Raw genomic sequence first — 17,567 nt, 5'->3', positions numbered from 1 at the left:
AAGTCCACTACATGGAGAAAAGTCCTGGAATGTTTTCCTCAAAAACCTTAATTTCTTTTCAACTGAAGAAAGAAAGATATGAACATCTTGGATGACACGGAATCAATGAAATTACTATATTTGCAGTGTTATCTGATGCAGTGTAAAATTTAGCGCACAGCCGTCCGAAGTTGCTACAGCTCCGGACATCTCTTCACTCCCTCAATGTCACATGATAAGCAGCCCTCACCTCTCTCATACATATTTTCAAGGTTACAGCAGCTTTAAATCATTAAATATCTCCGAAATAAACCTGTCAGCTCAGATCAGGTATCAGGAGAAAAAAAAACAAAAGTAGCGTGGCATAAAAAGCGGCCTGCTGAAGGAGGGCAGAGCAGTTGTGGTGTGAATCTCTGCGTGGTCAGGGTGAGGTATGCTTGAGAGGCTCGGAGAAGCCATTAGTGGAGTAAAGGCCACAATCTGGAATGCTCTAAGAAGATATCGGATCACAGGCCGTCTGTGTATGTCAGTGTGTTACAACTAGGTTAAAGTCCATTAATCAACTGGGGTAACTAATGAATGCCATTTTAACTGGACTTGCAAACTAATACACATGTGATTCACACACACATACATATACACATACCACATTCTCATTGGTGTAAGAGTCACGGACACGCTTCAACGTCCTGGTCTGTTTAAAATAGACCTGCATAATACATGAAACGCAGACACGCAGTAGGAACAGGTGTGAGACAGAAGGTGTCAAAGTATGTGTGTGTGACAGCGACAGGCAGCACATTAAGAAAACAGACATAGATGCCCCTGTGAATGACCATTAAAAATTCAAAAGTTTGTATGGTACAAAATCAAATATTCTGTCTTGCCAAAAAGCCCCCTTTGCTGACGGGATTCCTCTCTGTTTCTTTCCAACTCATCAGGGTCAGAAGGACTAAGCAGACAAGCAGGCAAATACAAACTTTTGGTCTATTTCCAGCTCTGGAACCAGTTCCCACGTAAGGCCCCTGGGATAAAGAGAGAGAAAGCATGACTGGGAAAAACCAGAGGGGAGGTCTGTGACGTCCCTTAAAGACGCATGTTTAAAGACTTCCCAGCAGTGAGTAAAAACACAGTGGCTGCTCTCCCCCCAGGCCTCAAGTACTGCTTACTTTACAAGATTCAACTACATGAACCCTGTCAGAGCATCTGACTGTTGTTCCCACTGTCTGTCACCCACACATCATGCGTTTATTAGTTATTTCAATGGGCTACACATGTTATCCCTGCTGAAAAAAAAACTAAACGAGTTCTTTTAGCCTGGCCAAGCTGGTGTTTGGCTAGTTTAGCTGAATGACCAACTGGACCCAGCCTGACTAGCTGAAAAAAAACCTGAAACCACTCAAAAGTCAGTCTGGGAAGCCAAAATGCCTAATCCAGCATAATCTCACACCTCTCAATGCTTTTTAGAAAAAAAACATGCCTAAACCAGCCTAAACTTATTTGATGGTCTTAACTGGTTTAAGATAGACCATACTGGCCAAACTGGTTTAGCTAGTTTTGCCAAGCAACCAACTGGTCCTAAAGACTGACCAGCTAAATAGTGTCCAAAACCTCTCTAAAACCAGCCTGAGAGACCAACTAAACCAGTTTTGGCTGGTTTAAGATGATTTTTAAGACACTTGAGACCAGTAAACCATCTTAGGCTGGTTTAGTAGGGGTAACATAATCACACAGGTCTCAATGTTTTTTAGAAAAAACATAGCTGGTTTAAGATTGTCTCCAGTCTGGTCAAACTGGTGTTTAGCTAGTTTAGCTGAGAAACCAAATGGTCTTAAAGACTGACCAGCTAAACCTCAGACTGTGCCCAAAACCTCTCTAAAACCAGCCTGAGAGACTAAAAAGAATAAAACCAGTGTTGGCTGGTTTAGGTCCATTTCTAAGACAACTATAACCAGAAAACTGGTTTTAGGCTGGTTTAAATTTTTGGAGAGATAGGATAATTACACAGATCTCAATGATTAAAGAAAAGGAAAAAAATCCTAAACCAGCCTAAGCTTGTTTGTTGGTCTTAGCTAGTTTATGATGGTCTCCAGTCTGGCCAAGCTGGTGTTTAACTAGTTTAGCTAAAGCCGAGTTCAGACTGCACGATTTTCAAAGCAATCGCGTCACAGATGTTTTCACACTGCATGACTATCTGGGGTAGCATTCTGTCGCTGCTGTGTTTACACAGCAGGACGGATCGCCGACAGGGGGTTTCACACTGCATGACTTTACAATAGGACGAATCGCCGACAACTTTGTCCCGGTCCGCAAACTACGTCTCACAACCAAACACACGCGAGAAGTGACATGGAAACAACGCGAGGTCAGGCGTGCAAGTTCACACATGAGACTGTTATTATTATAAAAAAAAAGGTAGCCCGCAACAAGCTTGTCATACAAATTGCATGTGCACTCATTTGCAGCGAAAAGAAAAGAAGCCGAAGCTATTCTTGCTGATACTGTGGTCTATACCTTCGTAACTCCTCCCCCAACTTCCCGCTGGCCTGGATGTTGCTGTCTCATTGGCTGTAGGTAATCGCCGATGTGATTTTCAGTCAGATCACCTTTCACACGGCATGATTTTGAATCGCCGACAGGTACAGATATTTAGCATGCCAAATATCTCACGGGTGTCGGCGACACGTCGGCGATTCTCTCAGATCGCGTCTTTGATAGTTCACACTGTGTGATTGTCACTCACGTGAACGAGCACCGATTTGCCTGTGATGTCGGGCATTTGTCGGCAATTTCTCAAAACCTGTCGGCGAAATCTCTCAAAATCGGGGCTAAAATCATGCAGTCTGAACTAGGCTTAAGCAGCCAACTGGTCTTATAGACTGACCAGCTGAATATTGCCCAGAACCCTCTAAAACCAGCCTGGGAGACCAACTAAGACCATCAACACCAGTGTTGCCTGGTTTAATAAGTTTTGTATGACAACTTAGACCAGCAAACCATCTTTGGCTGTTTAAGAGTTTAGTAGGGATAGCATAATCACACAGCTCTCAATGCTTAAAAAACATGCCTAAACCAGCCTAAGATGGTTTGCTGGTCCAAATAAAACAAAACCAGTGTTGTCTGATTTAAGATACTTTTTAGGACTAGATTTTTAATTCTAAAACCAGCCTAAGATGTTTTGCTTGTCTTAGCTGGTTTAAGATAGTCTCCCAATCTAGCCGAGCTGATGTTTAGTGAGTATTTAGTTTAGCTGTAAAGCTGGCAAAAACCAGCCAACAGACCAGCGTGATAAGCTGGATAAAGCGGGTCTTATCTGGTTAAAGATTGTCTCTCAGCCTGGCTAAGCTGACATTTACCTAGTTTACCTGTGAAATTAAAAAGATTGCACAAAACTTTCTAAAACCAGCCAAAATACCATTGTGACCAAGCTGAGAGACCAGCCACAACACGCAAACCACCTTAAACTGGTTGTTGTTTTTTTCCAGCAGGGGTGGCACAATAATAGTCGTAGTTGGAAAGGCCAACTAAGACCAGGAAATCAAATAGTTTAGTTTATACAGCTCTATTAAGGCATTCCCAGCATTCTCGGCACAGTTTAATTATATGAAACGTTAAGCAGAGAAGAAAAAAACAAAGTACACAAGATGTTTATTTGTGCGGAGATTGTTGAGGAGTGTCACACAGACGTATAACTGTCAGAAGTTAATGAAACCGAAAATGGATTGTGTTTGTGTGTTTGTGTGTTATACTGTTTGTGCCTCAACGCTGTGTCGCAACACTTGGCAGAGTTTGAGCTCCTGCCAGAAGAATCTAGGAGCAAATAAAACTGGTGCTTATTTACATTCCTCGATTCTACTACCAGAACCTAGAACTGACCCAGTTCTTTAATCCATCCAAGTTAAGGAATCTCTTACTAACACACACATGCAGAGGCAGGTATATAGTAGCCAGCCAAGCATGAGAAATCAAAGCTAAAGCTGGAAAAATAGCCTTGGGATCTGATGACTGGGGATGAGAAACAGGTGGTGCATAGAGGCCTGAGAATGGAGAGCTTTATATTCGGTAAAGATACTACAAAGAGATACAGCCTGCATCTGTCCTGCTTTTACTCTTGACCTAATATGTAACAGACTGCTGCTACAAAGTCAACAGGTTCATTTTATTCTTTGTGTCATATTCATATTCTTTCCAAGCTGGCAGTAGCTTGTTTAAAATGGTTTCTCAACCTGTATAAGATGGTCTTTAAACATATTCAAGCTTAAGATGATCACCCAGCCTTAGCATCTGAAAAGTGCCCAAAATCATGCAAAAAGCAGTCTAAAAGGCCAACTAAGACTAGCAAACCAGCTTATGCTGGTTTTAAGATGTTTTAAGTTGATCTCCAAGCCTTGCTAAGTAGAGTTGGCCGAGCAGCCAACTGGTCTTATAGACAGACCAGCTGAAAAGTGTCCAAAACCCCTCTGAAATCAGCCTGGGAAACCAACTAAGACTAGCAAACCAGAAAACTAGAGTAAGTAAGGAGAACAAGAATACCAGCTTTAAAAATGGTTTAAACAGTTTTTGAAATATCTCAATGTTTCAGAAGGCCCAAGTAACTTCAAAATGTCCATTCAAATGCACTCCATGACTTTCTTGTCTAATAGTTTATTGGTGTTGTATTGGTGTGTGACAGGAGCTGTAGTCAGGCTGTGGACTATTGATATAACAGGTACCAGTTTTTACCAACTAGCCAAACACTTTCTGACAGCTTCACACAAGCCGGCCATTGTCAAGGCTCCTGTTGCCAGCCGCTGTCTTTATGGATCAGACCAAAGAAAAACACAGGAGAAAGGCTAACAGTACAATCATCCCTCACTCCCTGGTGCTCTTCTTTCATGTCATCTTTTCCACCTCTATACCTCTTCTGTCACGCACCAAACTTTCCAAAAACTTTTCCAAAAATTACCATTCCCTCAAAGTCTTGAGGGAAGTAGGTCTACAGTGTAAATGGCATGAACGTACAGCTCTTTGAAGATGGCTAAAATTGCAGTGTTTGTTACCGTTCCCTTCAATTCTCTAACTGGAGTGGTTATCTCACATGTGCAGCTGTCCAACAAGCTGCTGGCTAAAAAGAAAAGAAAATCTCTCATTGGACATGAACTTAATGTGCAGATTTGCATTGATTGCACATACCCACATGGATACAAATATTGTCATCCATGACCAACTCCCTAACAATGCTGGGGACATGACATTAAAGACCAAACCGAACATTTTCTAAACCTAAGTGAATTTCTGTATATGACATTCTTCTTATATTATATTACAAAATGTCTTGTCTTTTCCAATGTCTTTTTCCAATTCCTTTTATAATGGCAGTAAATGGGTGTTGAGATTTTGAAGTCCAATAAAGTCCATCCATCCATCATAAAAAGTGCTTCACACAACACAGTGGAGCTAATAAACTGGAAACACCGTTTGTCGGAAGTTCTTGCTTGTTATGCCCTGTTAGTCATCCATAGACTAGTGACTATTAATGCATTGCCAGTAAAAGACTCCCACAGAAGTAAATATGAAACCATTTTATTGAAATAGTCTTTTCTGACATGTGTGGGTTGGTTTTCTTAGTAAACAGCATTTAGAATGGAAAACTCTTGAATTAAAGAGATAGTTCACACACAAAAAAAAAATACTCCATGATTTACTCACCCTCAAACCATTCTAGGTATCTATGACTGAAGAATACAATCAGAGTTATATTAAAAATTGTCCTGGCTCTTCCAGGTTTTATAATGGTGGTGAATGGGTTTTGAGATTTTGAAGTCCAATAAAGTGCATCCGTCCATCATAAAAATTGCTTCACATGGCTCCGGAAGCTTAATAAAGACCTTCTGACATGAACTGATGTGTTTGTGTAAGAAAAATATCCATATTTAAAACTTCAGAAGGCTTTTGTTAACCTCTTGAGCTGTGTCGAGCACTTTCTATGATGAATGGATGCACTTTATCGGGCTTCAAAATCTCAACACCCATTCACCGGCATTATAAAGCTTGGAAGAGCCAGATTTTTTTAAATATAACTCCAGTTGTATTCGTTTGAAAGAAGAAAGTCATATACACCTAGGGTGTCTTGAGGTTGAGTAAATCAGCTGGTAATTTATTATTTTTTATCTATTTAATTTAAGAGCACCATGTAGTTTTTCACCCTAATATTCCATTCTAAATGCTGTTTACTAAGAAAACCAACCCACATTTGTCAAAAAAGGCCATATTTCACTGAAATGGTTTCATATTTACTTGGTACTTTGGGTTTTTACTTCTGGTATGCGTGTTCACAAGAGCGTGGCTTTTCATGGTGGCGTAGTGAAAGAATATGCTAGTCTCACAAGAACCACATTTTGTTTGCAGCTAAGGAAAACCAGTCTCCTCTTGGCTTATATTGAAACCCTCCGACATTTTCTTTACAAATCCTCATTTTGTACTTCTAATTTGTCACTTCTACATTCGTCACCACGTTCACCTACGCTCTACATCATCCACTGGAACGCCACTCTCTCATGAACGCATGCACGACAGTCAGCATAAACTAAAATTCACTTCAGAAGGCCTTTATTAACCTCTCGAGCTGGATGGATGCACTTTATTGGACTTCAAGATCTCAACACCCATTCACCGCCATTATAAAGCTTGGAAGAGCCAGAACATTTTTTAAATATAACTTCAATTGTATTCATCTGAAAGAAGAAACTCATATGCACCTAATAACTTAATAACTTAATATTGTATTAATTTCTATAACAATTAATATAATCATTTCTTAACTCAAAATAAAATATTAATAAACCTATCTCTGATAATCCTGGGTTATGGTCACGCAGGTTTGTTTATGCATTAAACATAAGGATGTCGTTACCTCGATAAAATGATCTCGTGGCCATGACATAATATGACGTTCCCATGAGTTAATATGACGTTCCCACGAATTAATATCTCAATGACAATACAGTAATATGACCTTCCCACGAGTTTATATGTCATGGCCACGACAAACATAAGTGAACCGAAGGTGTCCCCTCCAGGTCACTGTACAAACAAGTCTTTTAGCTTTCAGAGATCTTTGCTGCCGCTTCAGTTCAGTGCGTTACATGACTGCCCCCTACTGATCATGTCTTTCCTGTGTCAATGTATTTTCTGAGATCCCTCAGAATACACCGGCGTCACGCGAGACCACTTTACTTCCCGTGCGCATTTTAAATGGCCAGATCTGTAGGATGGTTTGAGGGTGAATAAATCATAGGGCAATTTAAGTTTTTCCTACAAAAATGCATCGATTCACTTCAGAAGGCCTTTATTAACCTCTCAAGCTGTGCGCAGCACTTTTTATGATGGATGGATCTACAGTCGTGGCCAAAAGTTTTGAGAATTACATAAATATTGGAAATTGGAAAAGTTGCTGCTTAAGTTTTTATAATAGCAATTTGCATATACTCCAGAATGTTATGAAGAGTGATCAGATGAATTGCATAGTCCTTCTTTACAGGCAAGGATATTGTGGCTGGCTACTAAGATTGCACCTAAATCAAAAATTTATAGGATCATCAAGAACTATAAGGAAAGAGGTTCAGTTCTTGTTAAAAAGGCTTCAGGGTGTTCAAGAAAGTCCAGCAAGCGCCAGGATCGTCTCCTAAAGAGGATTCAGCTGCGGGATCGGAGTGCCACCAGTGCAGAGGTTGCTCAGGAATGGCAGCAGGCAGGTGTGAGCGCATCTGAACGCACAGTGAGGCCAAGACTTTTGGAAGATGGCCTGGTGTCAAGAAGGGCAGCAAAGAAGCCACTTCTCTCCAAAAAAAAAAAAACATCAGGGACAGATTGATCTTCTGCAAAAAGTATGGCGAATGGACTGCTGAGGACTGGGGCAAAGTCATATTCTCCGATGAAGCCTCTTTCCGATTGTTTGGGGCATCTGGAAAAAGGCTTGTCCGGAGAAGAAAAGGTGAGCGCTACCATCAGTCCTGTGTCATGCCAACAGTAAAGCATCCTGAGACCATTCATGTGTGGGGTTGCTTCTCATCCAAGGGAGTGGGCTCACTCACAATTTTGCCCAAAAACACAGCCATGAATAAAGAAAGGTACCAAAACACCCTCCAACAGCAAATTCTTCCAACAATCCAACAACAGTTTGGTGAAGAACAATGCATTTTCCAGCACGATGGAGCACCGTGCCATAAGGCAAAAGTAATAACTAAGTGGCTCGGAGACCAAAACGTTGAAATTTTGGGTCCATGGCCTGGAAACTCCCCAGATCTTAATCCCATTGAGAACTTGTGGTCAATCCTCAAGAGGCGGGTGGACAAACAAAAACCCTTCTGACAATTCTGACAAACTCCAAGAAGTGATTATGAAAGAATGGGTTGCTATCAGTCAGGATCTGGCCCAGAAGTTGATTGAGAGCATGCCCAGGGCGGCACTGCAGAGGTCCTGAAAAAGAAGGGCCAACACTGCAAATACTGACTCTTTGCATAAATGTCATGTAATTGTTGATAAAAGCCTTTGAAACATATGAAGTGCTTGTAATTATATTTCAGTACATCACAGAAACAACTGAAACAAAGATCTAAAAGCAGTTTAGCAGCAAACTTTGTGAAAACTAATATTTGTGTCATTCTCAAAACTTTTGGCCACGACTGTACTTTATCGGACTTCAAAACCTCAACACCCATTCACTGCCATTATAAAGCTTGATTTATATTTATATATTTTTAATATAACTCCAGTTGTATTTGTCTGAAAGAAGAAATTCATATATACCTAGGATGGCTTAAGGGTGAGTAAATCATGGGCTTATTTTAATTTTTAGGTGAACTATACCTTTATTTCAAGAACACCATGCAGTTTTCCACCCTAATATTCCAAATGCTATTTACTAAGAAAACCAACCCACGTCACTGAATTGATTTCATATTTACATCTGTGGGAGGCTTTGACTGGTAATGCATTAATAGTCACTAATCTATGGATGACTAACAGTGCAAAACAAGCAGAAGTTTATGTTTCTGACAAACACCTGCAGTGTCCACCCCTGCCCTTGACCCCAATCCCAGATCTCCAAAGATGCCAAAATCATATGATCTTCTAATGGAGAACCTCACACTTCTCACTTTCCAATTTTCCCTTCACTTGCAAAGCCCCATCTAGAGTTCATGGAAAGTTCCTCCACTGCCTGCCACATACGCTCCCGTCTGCTGGCAGAGAGAGTGTGCGCAAAGATACTAAACTCCACAGATCAAGAGACAGAGCTTTAAGCTTCTCCAAGTCAAGCAGCCAAAGAGCTCATACGCACCGGCCAACCCAAACTGCAACACACCCTGCAAAACTGATCGTTTGAAACCAAACCCAAACAAACTGAGGCACTTGAGGCAAACAGAAGCAGACTGAGCTCGCTGTCCCGTGATCCGCTACGACCGGCTATCACCTTGCAGATAAGGTCTTACAGTAGAGGGATTGTCTTGTGTCAGCACACACCCTCCCCCCCCTCCATCCCTCCCGTCCCAGCAGCCCCTTGCAATAACAAACCCCCGTGCAGCCTTATAAAACCCTTTCGTTTGCACACTAACCAAACACTCCTGCAGACACGAATCAATCATTAACAGCAACCAGTTAAAGCCACTGAAGCAAGCAGCGCTGAGCACTTACTCTCTTTCAGGCACAGGTTTCCAATTCGTTCCTCACAGGAAACAAGAAATCCCAATGGAAATCAAAGTCCTTAAGGATTGTCAGTAGATCCAGCTTTGAGAGACTGCCAGTATCAGCTGTTTATAGGTCTGGATGTGGGATCGGTGGTACAGCGCTCACACTCATGCTCTGTCTGCTGCTGTGACTGAATGTGTATCTGACACGCTGGTGTAGTAAAACCTCCCTCTGGCTTAATCACTGCTCCTCCCCTCAAGCTCACATAGTAAGAGAAGCAGAGAGAGAGAGAGACAGAGAGAGACAGAGAGAGAGCCCTTGATAATCATTACAAACAGTGAGAGGAAATCACAAGATTTCTTGCTAACCTTTAGTTTCAGTTTTAGTAATTACTTAAACTTGAATCTCAGCTTTAGACTTACGAACATTACAGTAAAATAAAGTAACCAAATATTCAGGGTTTGGGGAAATAATTGTAAAAATGTAAGAACTTTGGGAAACATGATCGAGTGATATCCTAAATATTTTAAGGGGCACATTATTATTATTATTATTATTATTATTATTATTATTATGATACGATAGAAGGACTACATTTAAAAGTAATAACTTGATCAAGTGCTATGCACATTATTTTATGAACCCGCTCAATGTTGATGATTGATAATAATAATGATAATAATAATAATAATAATAATAATAATAATAATAATAATAATAAAAATAATAATAATAAACGTATTATGATTTTTTTATATTATAAAATACATTTTAATTTTATTAATATTTTAAATAATAATTAAATAAATCATGAATGTGAACAAATAAATAAATAATAAATACATTTTTTTATTAAATTATTATTATTATTGTTATTACCATTATTAATGATGGAAGAACTACATTTAAAAGTAATAACTTGATCAACGACTATCCAAAATATTTTAAGGACCCGCTCAGTGTTAATAATAATAATAATAATAATAATAATAATAATAATAATAATAATTATTATTATTATTATTATTATTATTATTATTATTATTAGTAGTAGTAGTAGTAGTAGTAGTAGTAGTAGTAGTAGTAGTATATTTAACTTATTATAATTATTATGAAAAATATGTTTAAAAACAATTTAATTATATTAATTAATAGTTAAATAATCATGAAAAAGAACAAATAAATGAATGCAACTTTACTTTCTTTCTTTCTTTATATTACGATTATTATTATTATTATTATTATTTTTTTATTATTATTATTATTATTATTAATGATAGACGGACTAGATTTAAAAGTAATTACTTGAACATCCACTATCCAAAATATTTAGTGCTGATGGCTGATTAAAATAATATTTCTCTTCTTATCATGGTTATTTAAAGTCCTTTGAATCACCCCTTTTGCTATACAAATAAACCTTATCTATGATGGTTACAGTCCTACAAGCACAGCAGATTCTAATTAACATCTATAAAACATAACATGTGAGGAGGTAAGACAGCAAAGTTTAGTTCAAAAAGGTCGTTATTTGAAACTAAACACTCCTCCAGTTCAACAGACAACGCTTGCCCTCGGCTCATGTTACAACACCTTACATACAACACCATAATAGTGTTATTCCTGGTTGAGTGACAGTAACCTTCTAGCATGTGAGTGACAGTATTGACAGAAATGCTGCATTATAAAGCCTTCTCCCAAAACACAGTATTTCCAATAACAGCCTAAATAACCCAAGGCACTTCTTTTTTTGTGAGCTGTTAAAGAAGACTCACACCGGTGTTAAAACTAGTGCTTAAAATGTCACTTAAATGCTAAAACGGATGGTGCTGGAACAACTGAAAGATCTCAGTGACAAATCGTCTAATCACGCCCTAGTTAACAAGGGAAGAGAACTATAGAGCGCAATAGAGGAACAGTCACAGTTGGGAATCCCTGTGACTGAAATAGTGCTGCTAATTATGTATTGAGGGGAAATGCTAAGCAGGCAGATGGAATGGTAGGTTTGGGGTGTCAGGCTTCGGGATGCCATCATTAAGAGATGGGGATGAGCCAAATGCAGACACAAGCGTGTCATGAGAGACGGGAAGCAGAGCTGAGCCACTTATCAGCCTCTTACTCACAGACGCCAGATGCAGACTGGGACTCCGCCTCCTTTCCGTCCCTTTATTCCAGTCAGGCCTGGTCTTCTATTACGCATGTCATTTAAAAAAATGCTGAATGTAGTTGCTACTGGAAATACATATGGCGATACGTAGCAGATTTATACAGGTGGAGCTGGGGAGGTGGAGGGTTTCTGAGGTGCACCGTGAACTACTCTAGTGAATGCTAACCAGACATGTATATGTAAAGCAGCAAGCTTATTGCCTGTGTATGTCAGCTTGTGCCAAGTAGTTTAACGCTGTGAATATCATCAGTTTGCATTAACGACCCATTAGTCTGTGCAATCTAGAGTTTCATGACAGAACTTGGCATTACCTACAAGATCAAAAAGGAATACGTAAATACAAAAATCTATTTAAAAAAGAAAAAAAATCTTTCTGACCCTGCAAAGACAGCAATGCAAATAACACGTTCAAGGCTCGTAAATGTAAATGTGCATTAAAGATTGACAGGGAAGAGAAGAAATTGTTAAATCAAGTCGTAATTTTTGTTTTCTTTGCACACAAAAACTATTCTCATAGCTTTAGAACATTACGGTTGAACCACTGATGTCACATGGACTATTTTAATGATGTCCTTACTACATTTCTGGGTCTTGAACGTGTCAACGTAGGTCTTATGGGTTTGGAATTACACAAGGGTGAGTAATTGGGGGAACTAACCCTTTTAAAAGTAGAAAAACATTAGGAAAAATGGTTCTTTTATTGCATTACTGGAATAGCCACCTTCTGGAATATTTTATGCCAGCGTAATATCAATTTTCATAATGTAATTTCTAGGGCTGCCCTCAACTAAAGATTTTTCTGGTTTACTACTAGTCGTTCATTTTAAGCATTAGTTGACTATTAGTCGCACTTTAATTAATAAATCATATAAATCATAAAAATGAGCCTTTAATTGCCTACATAGCCTGATAAGCGCTCAAGCGCATGCAAAAACAGCTTGCCACAGCCTACCAGCAGATATAATAATTATGCGTCAAGGAAAACCAGCAAGGAGACTACTTAACGTTTTAATAATTTATTGATAAACTGGTGCTTACTTTGTTTTCGGCCTAAGAGATCAAGTCAGCAACACTTCATCTCCAAAGTAGTGGATGCGCCTGCATGTTTCATCAATTATATAATTGGAGAATATTTATTTTCTATTTGACTTGGTTCATTTGAAAATACACATTTCACTCTCTATAGATATATTTTTCATATCTGTAGGGCAATTATACAGATTTATTTCGAAGTTTCACACTCAAGTTCACAGAGACTAAGACAACAGAAAGCGCATTCTGTTTGCTTCAATTATTTTACAAAAGCGCAATGTTTCGTTGTTATTCTGAGTGCACACAAATAAACGTAGAGGCTTTACAGATTCGAAAGATGTATTACTTTTATCTGTTTGACCAAAAATGACGGAGTATTTTAAGGGCAAGTGACCGCACTGGCGCCTCCATCTGTCATGTAGTGAGCGAACTTCTATTTAGCTTCTACACGCCGCACAAACACTTCAATAGCACACATTTTTCTAGGTTAACATTAGATTAATTGGCCATGTTAAGTTGCTACTACCTACGTATTTCAGATGAAAAGCCATATTTGAGGTTGATGAATTATAGGTGAGCATTTGGATGTCCAACCGTTAACGATCTGTCCATCATGGATTGTGTGACTTTGGTACTTCCTGTGGATTTTTTTTTCTGCGACTAAGCGACTAATAAAATTTTGGTCGACCAAGCCTCTTCTTGACGACTAACAGTGGTTTTACCGCCTCTAGTGTTCATTTCTGTTGGAAACGGCAGTGATTTGTACTTATTGATACATATTTTGCATCTTGCGTTTACTTATTTTGTTCAAACACTCTTGTGTAATCAAACATGGACAGATCATCCTGTATGACATATTAACCGACTCATGCATCTACTTGTTTAGACTTCCATGTAAAGTTCAGAAACAAACATTTCATCATTTGACCCAGAGCATCTAAAATCTGAATGCTAACATCATCAGCACTCTACAGATCCACAAAGTGTCTCTTTTTCCCCTCCAAACCTCTAGGTTGACTGATGCGGCGTGAACATCTTACAGACAGCTTTGCCGTGGTCCCCTCTGTCTCATTTGTCATCCGAAGTTAAACTCCCAGGGCTTCATGTCTACCCAGAAAGGGGAAGCATTGGCTCAAAAGTTTTCAGCTCCGTTAATCTCTCTATAGGGGGTGCGTAATCCCTTAAATTGGAACGCAGACTTGTTTACATGATTTAGAATTGACATCTTTAAAGGGATAGTTCACCCGCAAATGACGATTTACTCACCCTCATGTCACTCCAACTTTTGTGGAACACAAAATAAGATATTTTGAGAGATGCCTCAGTGTTTTTTGTCCATACAACAAGCCAGTAGAGTCAAATGTTGTTTTTGACCCAAGTGAAACTCATTTTATGAGCAAAAACTTGAAATGTTTCTCAAAATATCTCCAAAAGGAGTAAAACAATTACAGAATATGGTTGAACTCTACTTTTAAGCTTGTCTTGTTAACCAGCGAAGTGGTTTATTTTCTTAAATATGTAAAAATTCTTCTTTTTTGTTTTAGTAATACATATATGAGCAAATAATCAAAATATCAAAGTCTTAAACACACCGAATTACCTGAGTGTTGATATTCTTATCAGAGACAAATAGTTATTCTGACCTCTATAGATTTAAATTGGTATTGCAATCATCCCTGGCCTTCTAGTGCACTAACTTGTGAAATCACAAATGAGATTCTGCTTTCTCAAGCGCATTCTCTTGCTTAGAATAGCAGGAATTAGTGCATAGGTTTGAAACTGAGTCTGTTTTGATGTGAAGCACCGTTGTCGTCTCTAAATCTGAATCAACAATTGTGTCTCTGTACAGAGACTGACAGATAGCCAACACCACAGGAGGTGACGGCAAAGCTCCTTCTGAACAGGATTATGAGAAAGAGACAAATAAAGACGCTTGGCTTATGTTGTATAAAGCACAACATTGATTAGAGCTTCAGCCTGAAATGTGCTGAATGCGCAGCCTTTTGTTTAGAATATTCTGATGAATAAATAAAAAATCTAGGCCTCAATCAAATCAATTTTGATTCAGATGTAAAAACTATCCTGAGCTTTTTTATAGCCTGACTTCAGTAACTAAATGACTGTTAGGTTTCCTCTACAGACCAGTTTGTTCACTAAACACTAATTGCAGGTTAAAGTCTAAGACTGATTCCAGGTCATTTAGAAAGTAAAAGTGCTACATTGCTTTAAAACTGCTGTTTACGCTGTGACATGCAGTATGTAAATTCTTTGCGCATATAGTGGCATTAATCTTTTTTTACAAGCATGTTAGAGGGAGAATGTCTCCTGGGGTCCAGATTAAGTTTTGACTGGTGAAAGATCAAAAAATACTTCTCACTTTTCCTTTCATCTGGATGACTAATGTCCTACCCTCATAAAACCTTACAAGCTCTGCCATCAGCATGTGTCGACGACGCCAGTGCTCATCAAGAACCCCCCAGGCCTTTAGCTTGTGTCTCTTATCTGCTTGTGAACCTTGTGATTAGTAGGAAGTTACTGCAAACACTGCGTTTCTGGTTACTTTAGTCAGCTGGGAAAATTAAATGGTTGTATTTCTGTAAGGATAACATGCAATATGAAGTCTTGGTGCTTTAACAACTATTATCAATTATTTAAACAAAAACAACAACACATTATAAAATAATTAGTTACATATTTTATAATAAAATATTATGAATTTAATTTAATATGAATGAATGAATGAATGAATGAATGAATGCTCGTTGGAGCAAGCAAATTATTATTTAAACATAATAATAACAACTCATTTCAATAATGTTAACCCCCAACAATAATAAAAAATATAGTTTTGAAATAATAAATATAAAGTTTGAATTATAAAAATTATATGATAAATTTGTATTAGAAATATTTTAAACATTAAATTAAATTAATATTAAATAAATATAATATTAAAATAATAGTACTTATAAAAACTCAATACATAAAATATGATCATTTAATTAAATTTAATCCTGAATAATAACCAGTGCTGAAGCAAACAATTATTTAAACACAACAAGTTTTGAAATAATAATAAATATAAAATTTGAATTATAACAATTATATTAAAAATATAAATGTATATTAGAAATGATAAGCTTAATCACAATAATAATATTTATAAAAAATAAATTTACTTTAATTTAATTTAAATATGAATGAATGAATAAATAAATTAATAATATCAAGTGCTGGAGCAAACCCCCATATTAATAATAATAATAATAATAATTGTATTATTAGTATTAGTATTATTAATATATAGTTTTGAAATAATAAATACACTTAAAAGCTTAAGCTTAAAGCATAATTATAATAATAAAATAATAAATAAAAAACAATGCATAAAATATAATTTTAATTTAATTATGAATGAATGAATGAATGAATGAATGAATTAATTAATTAATTAATTAATTAATACCCGGTGCTGGAGCAAAAAAAAAATATTATTTAAATATGAAAACTCAAAAATATTATTATTATTATTATTATTATTAAATTTATACAAATAAAATTTATTTAAAATAATAATATAAAATTTTAATGATAAAATATTTGAAAAATATAAACATATATTATAAACTTAATTATAATATTAAAATAATACTTATTAATACATAAAATATAATTTTCTTTGTATTATTATTATTATTATTATCTTTGCATTATTATAATGATTTCTTGTTGTTTAATTAATTGACACATAATAATTTCTTCATTTAGCACCACTGGATATTTCAAGTAATCCTAAGAGACATGCAATAATATTAGATCTTAACAATTTCAACATATTACCACACACTTGTTGCAAAACCCTGTCTATGTTGCTGTACCCAATGTACCTTTTCTAAATAGGAAACATTGGGTTGAGAAATGTCTGCTGTTCACAGAGAAATGGAGAAAGAGAGTCAGCTGAGACCAAGCGTAAAGCAGACAAACGTCTCCTCAGGTGGCTCTAAATGTCCATATCAAAGGAACGATGCTTTGCTTTCATGTGTCTGCCAGGACAATTCCCCTGGCAGTGTGTAACAGATCATTTGTCGCCCCCCCCTCCCCAACTTCCCCCTCCTGTCAGTAAAAATAATTAACAGACAATAGCAGCATCAGTTAAATACTTCCCTATTCATGATCAGGGATGACATACGACCTGATTTTCTGTATGGCATTATCTGCATTCAGCAATACGTGCTAGAGTTTCAGAATTGACCTTGAGGTATAAGACAACAACTTTTAAGCGATTTTTGTTTAAAATGTAGCTCTGGTTGGACTTGACCTAAGTATCCCTGTGGTGAGGTCACAGCTCAGGGAAATGATTTGTCATTCAAGTTATTCAGCAGGGCCAAGAGCGAACAGAAGTCGTGTATTTGAGCCAGACCTCAGGGGGGCTTCAAATAAAACACTAATTAACTCTATCTAATGAAAACAAAAAGACTTGCTGCTGCTTTTCTTTTCAACTTTGGCATATTGATGCCTGGCATGAGGCAAAAGTGGACAGCCTTCCCAAAAAAAGAGGTGTCGATAACCAGGACGAGAAGTCTCGAAAAAAGTGCAGCCGGGCATTTTTACTCCAGCGCTGCTGAGCCTGTAAAAGGAGCATCTGTTTTGTTTCAGCACAGCTGAGAGTAATGAACCTGGGCAAGCAATGAACCATGACTAAAAAAATCTTGGGGAGTCAATA

At 37.4% G+C, this 17,567-nt stretch overlaps 1 protein-coding gene across 1 annotated transcript in view; it reads right to left on the bottom strand.

The window, feature by feature from the left end:
- The window catches only part of sema4ba (sema domain, immunoglobulin domain (Ig), transmembrane domain (TM) and short cytoplasmic domain, (semaphorin) 4Ba), an 80,796-nt gene extending 70,992 nt beyond the window's left edge, over positions 1 to 9,804 (bottom strand). The window contains exon 1 of the mRNA XM_073850620.1: positions 9,652 to 9,804. The gene's annotated coding sequence lies outside the window, so the exon portion shown is untranslated. The remainder of the gene's footprint in view (positions 1 to 9,651) is intronic.
- Positions 9,805 to 17,567: the final 7,763 nt, after the last annotated feature.

Source organism: Garra rufa, chromosome 11 (assembly GCF_049309525.1).
Source record: "Garra rufa chromosome 11, GarRuf1.0, whole genome shotgun sequence".
Taxonomy (NCBI): Eukaryota; Metazoa; Chordata; class Actinopteri; order Cypriniformes; family Cyprinidae; genus Garra; species Garra rufa.
The sequence above is the reverse complement of the archived record's forward strand: the minus strand, read 5'-3'. Positions and strand labels throughout refer to the sequence as shown.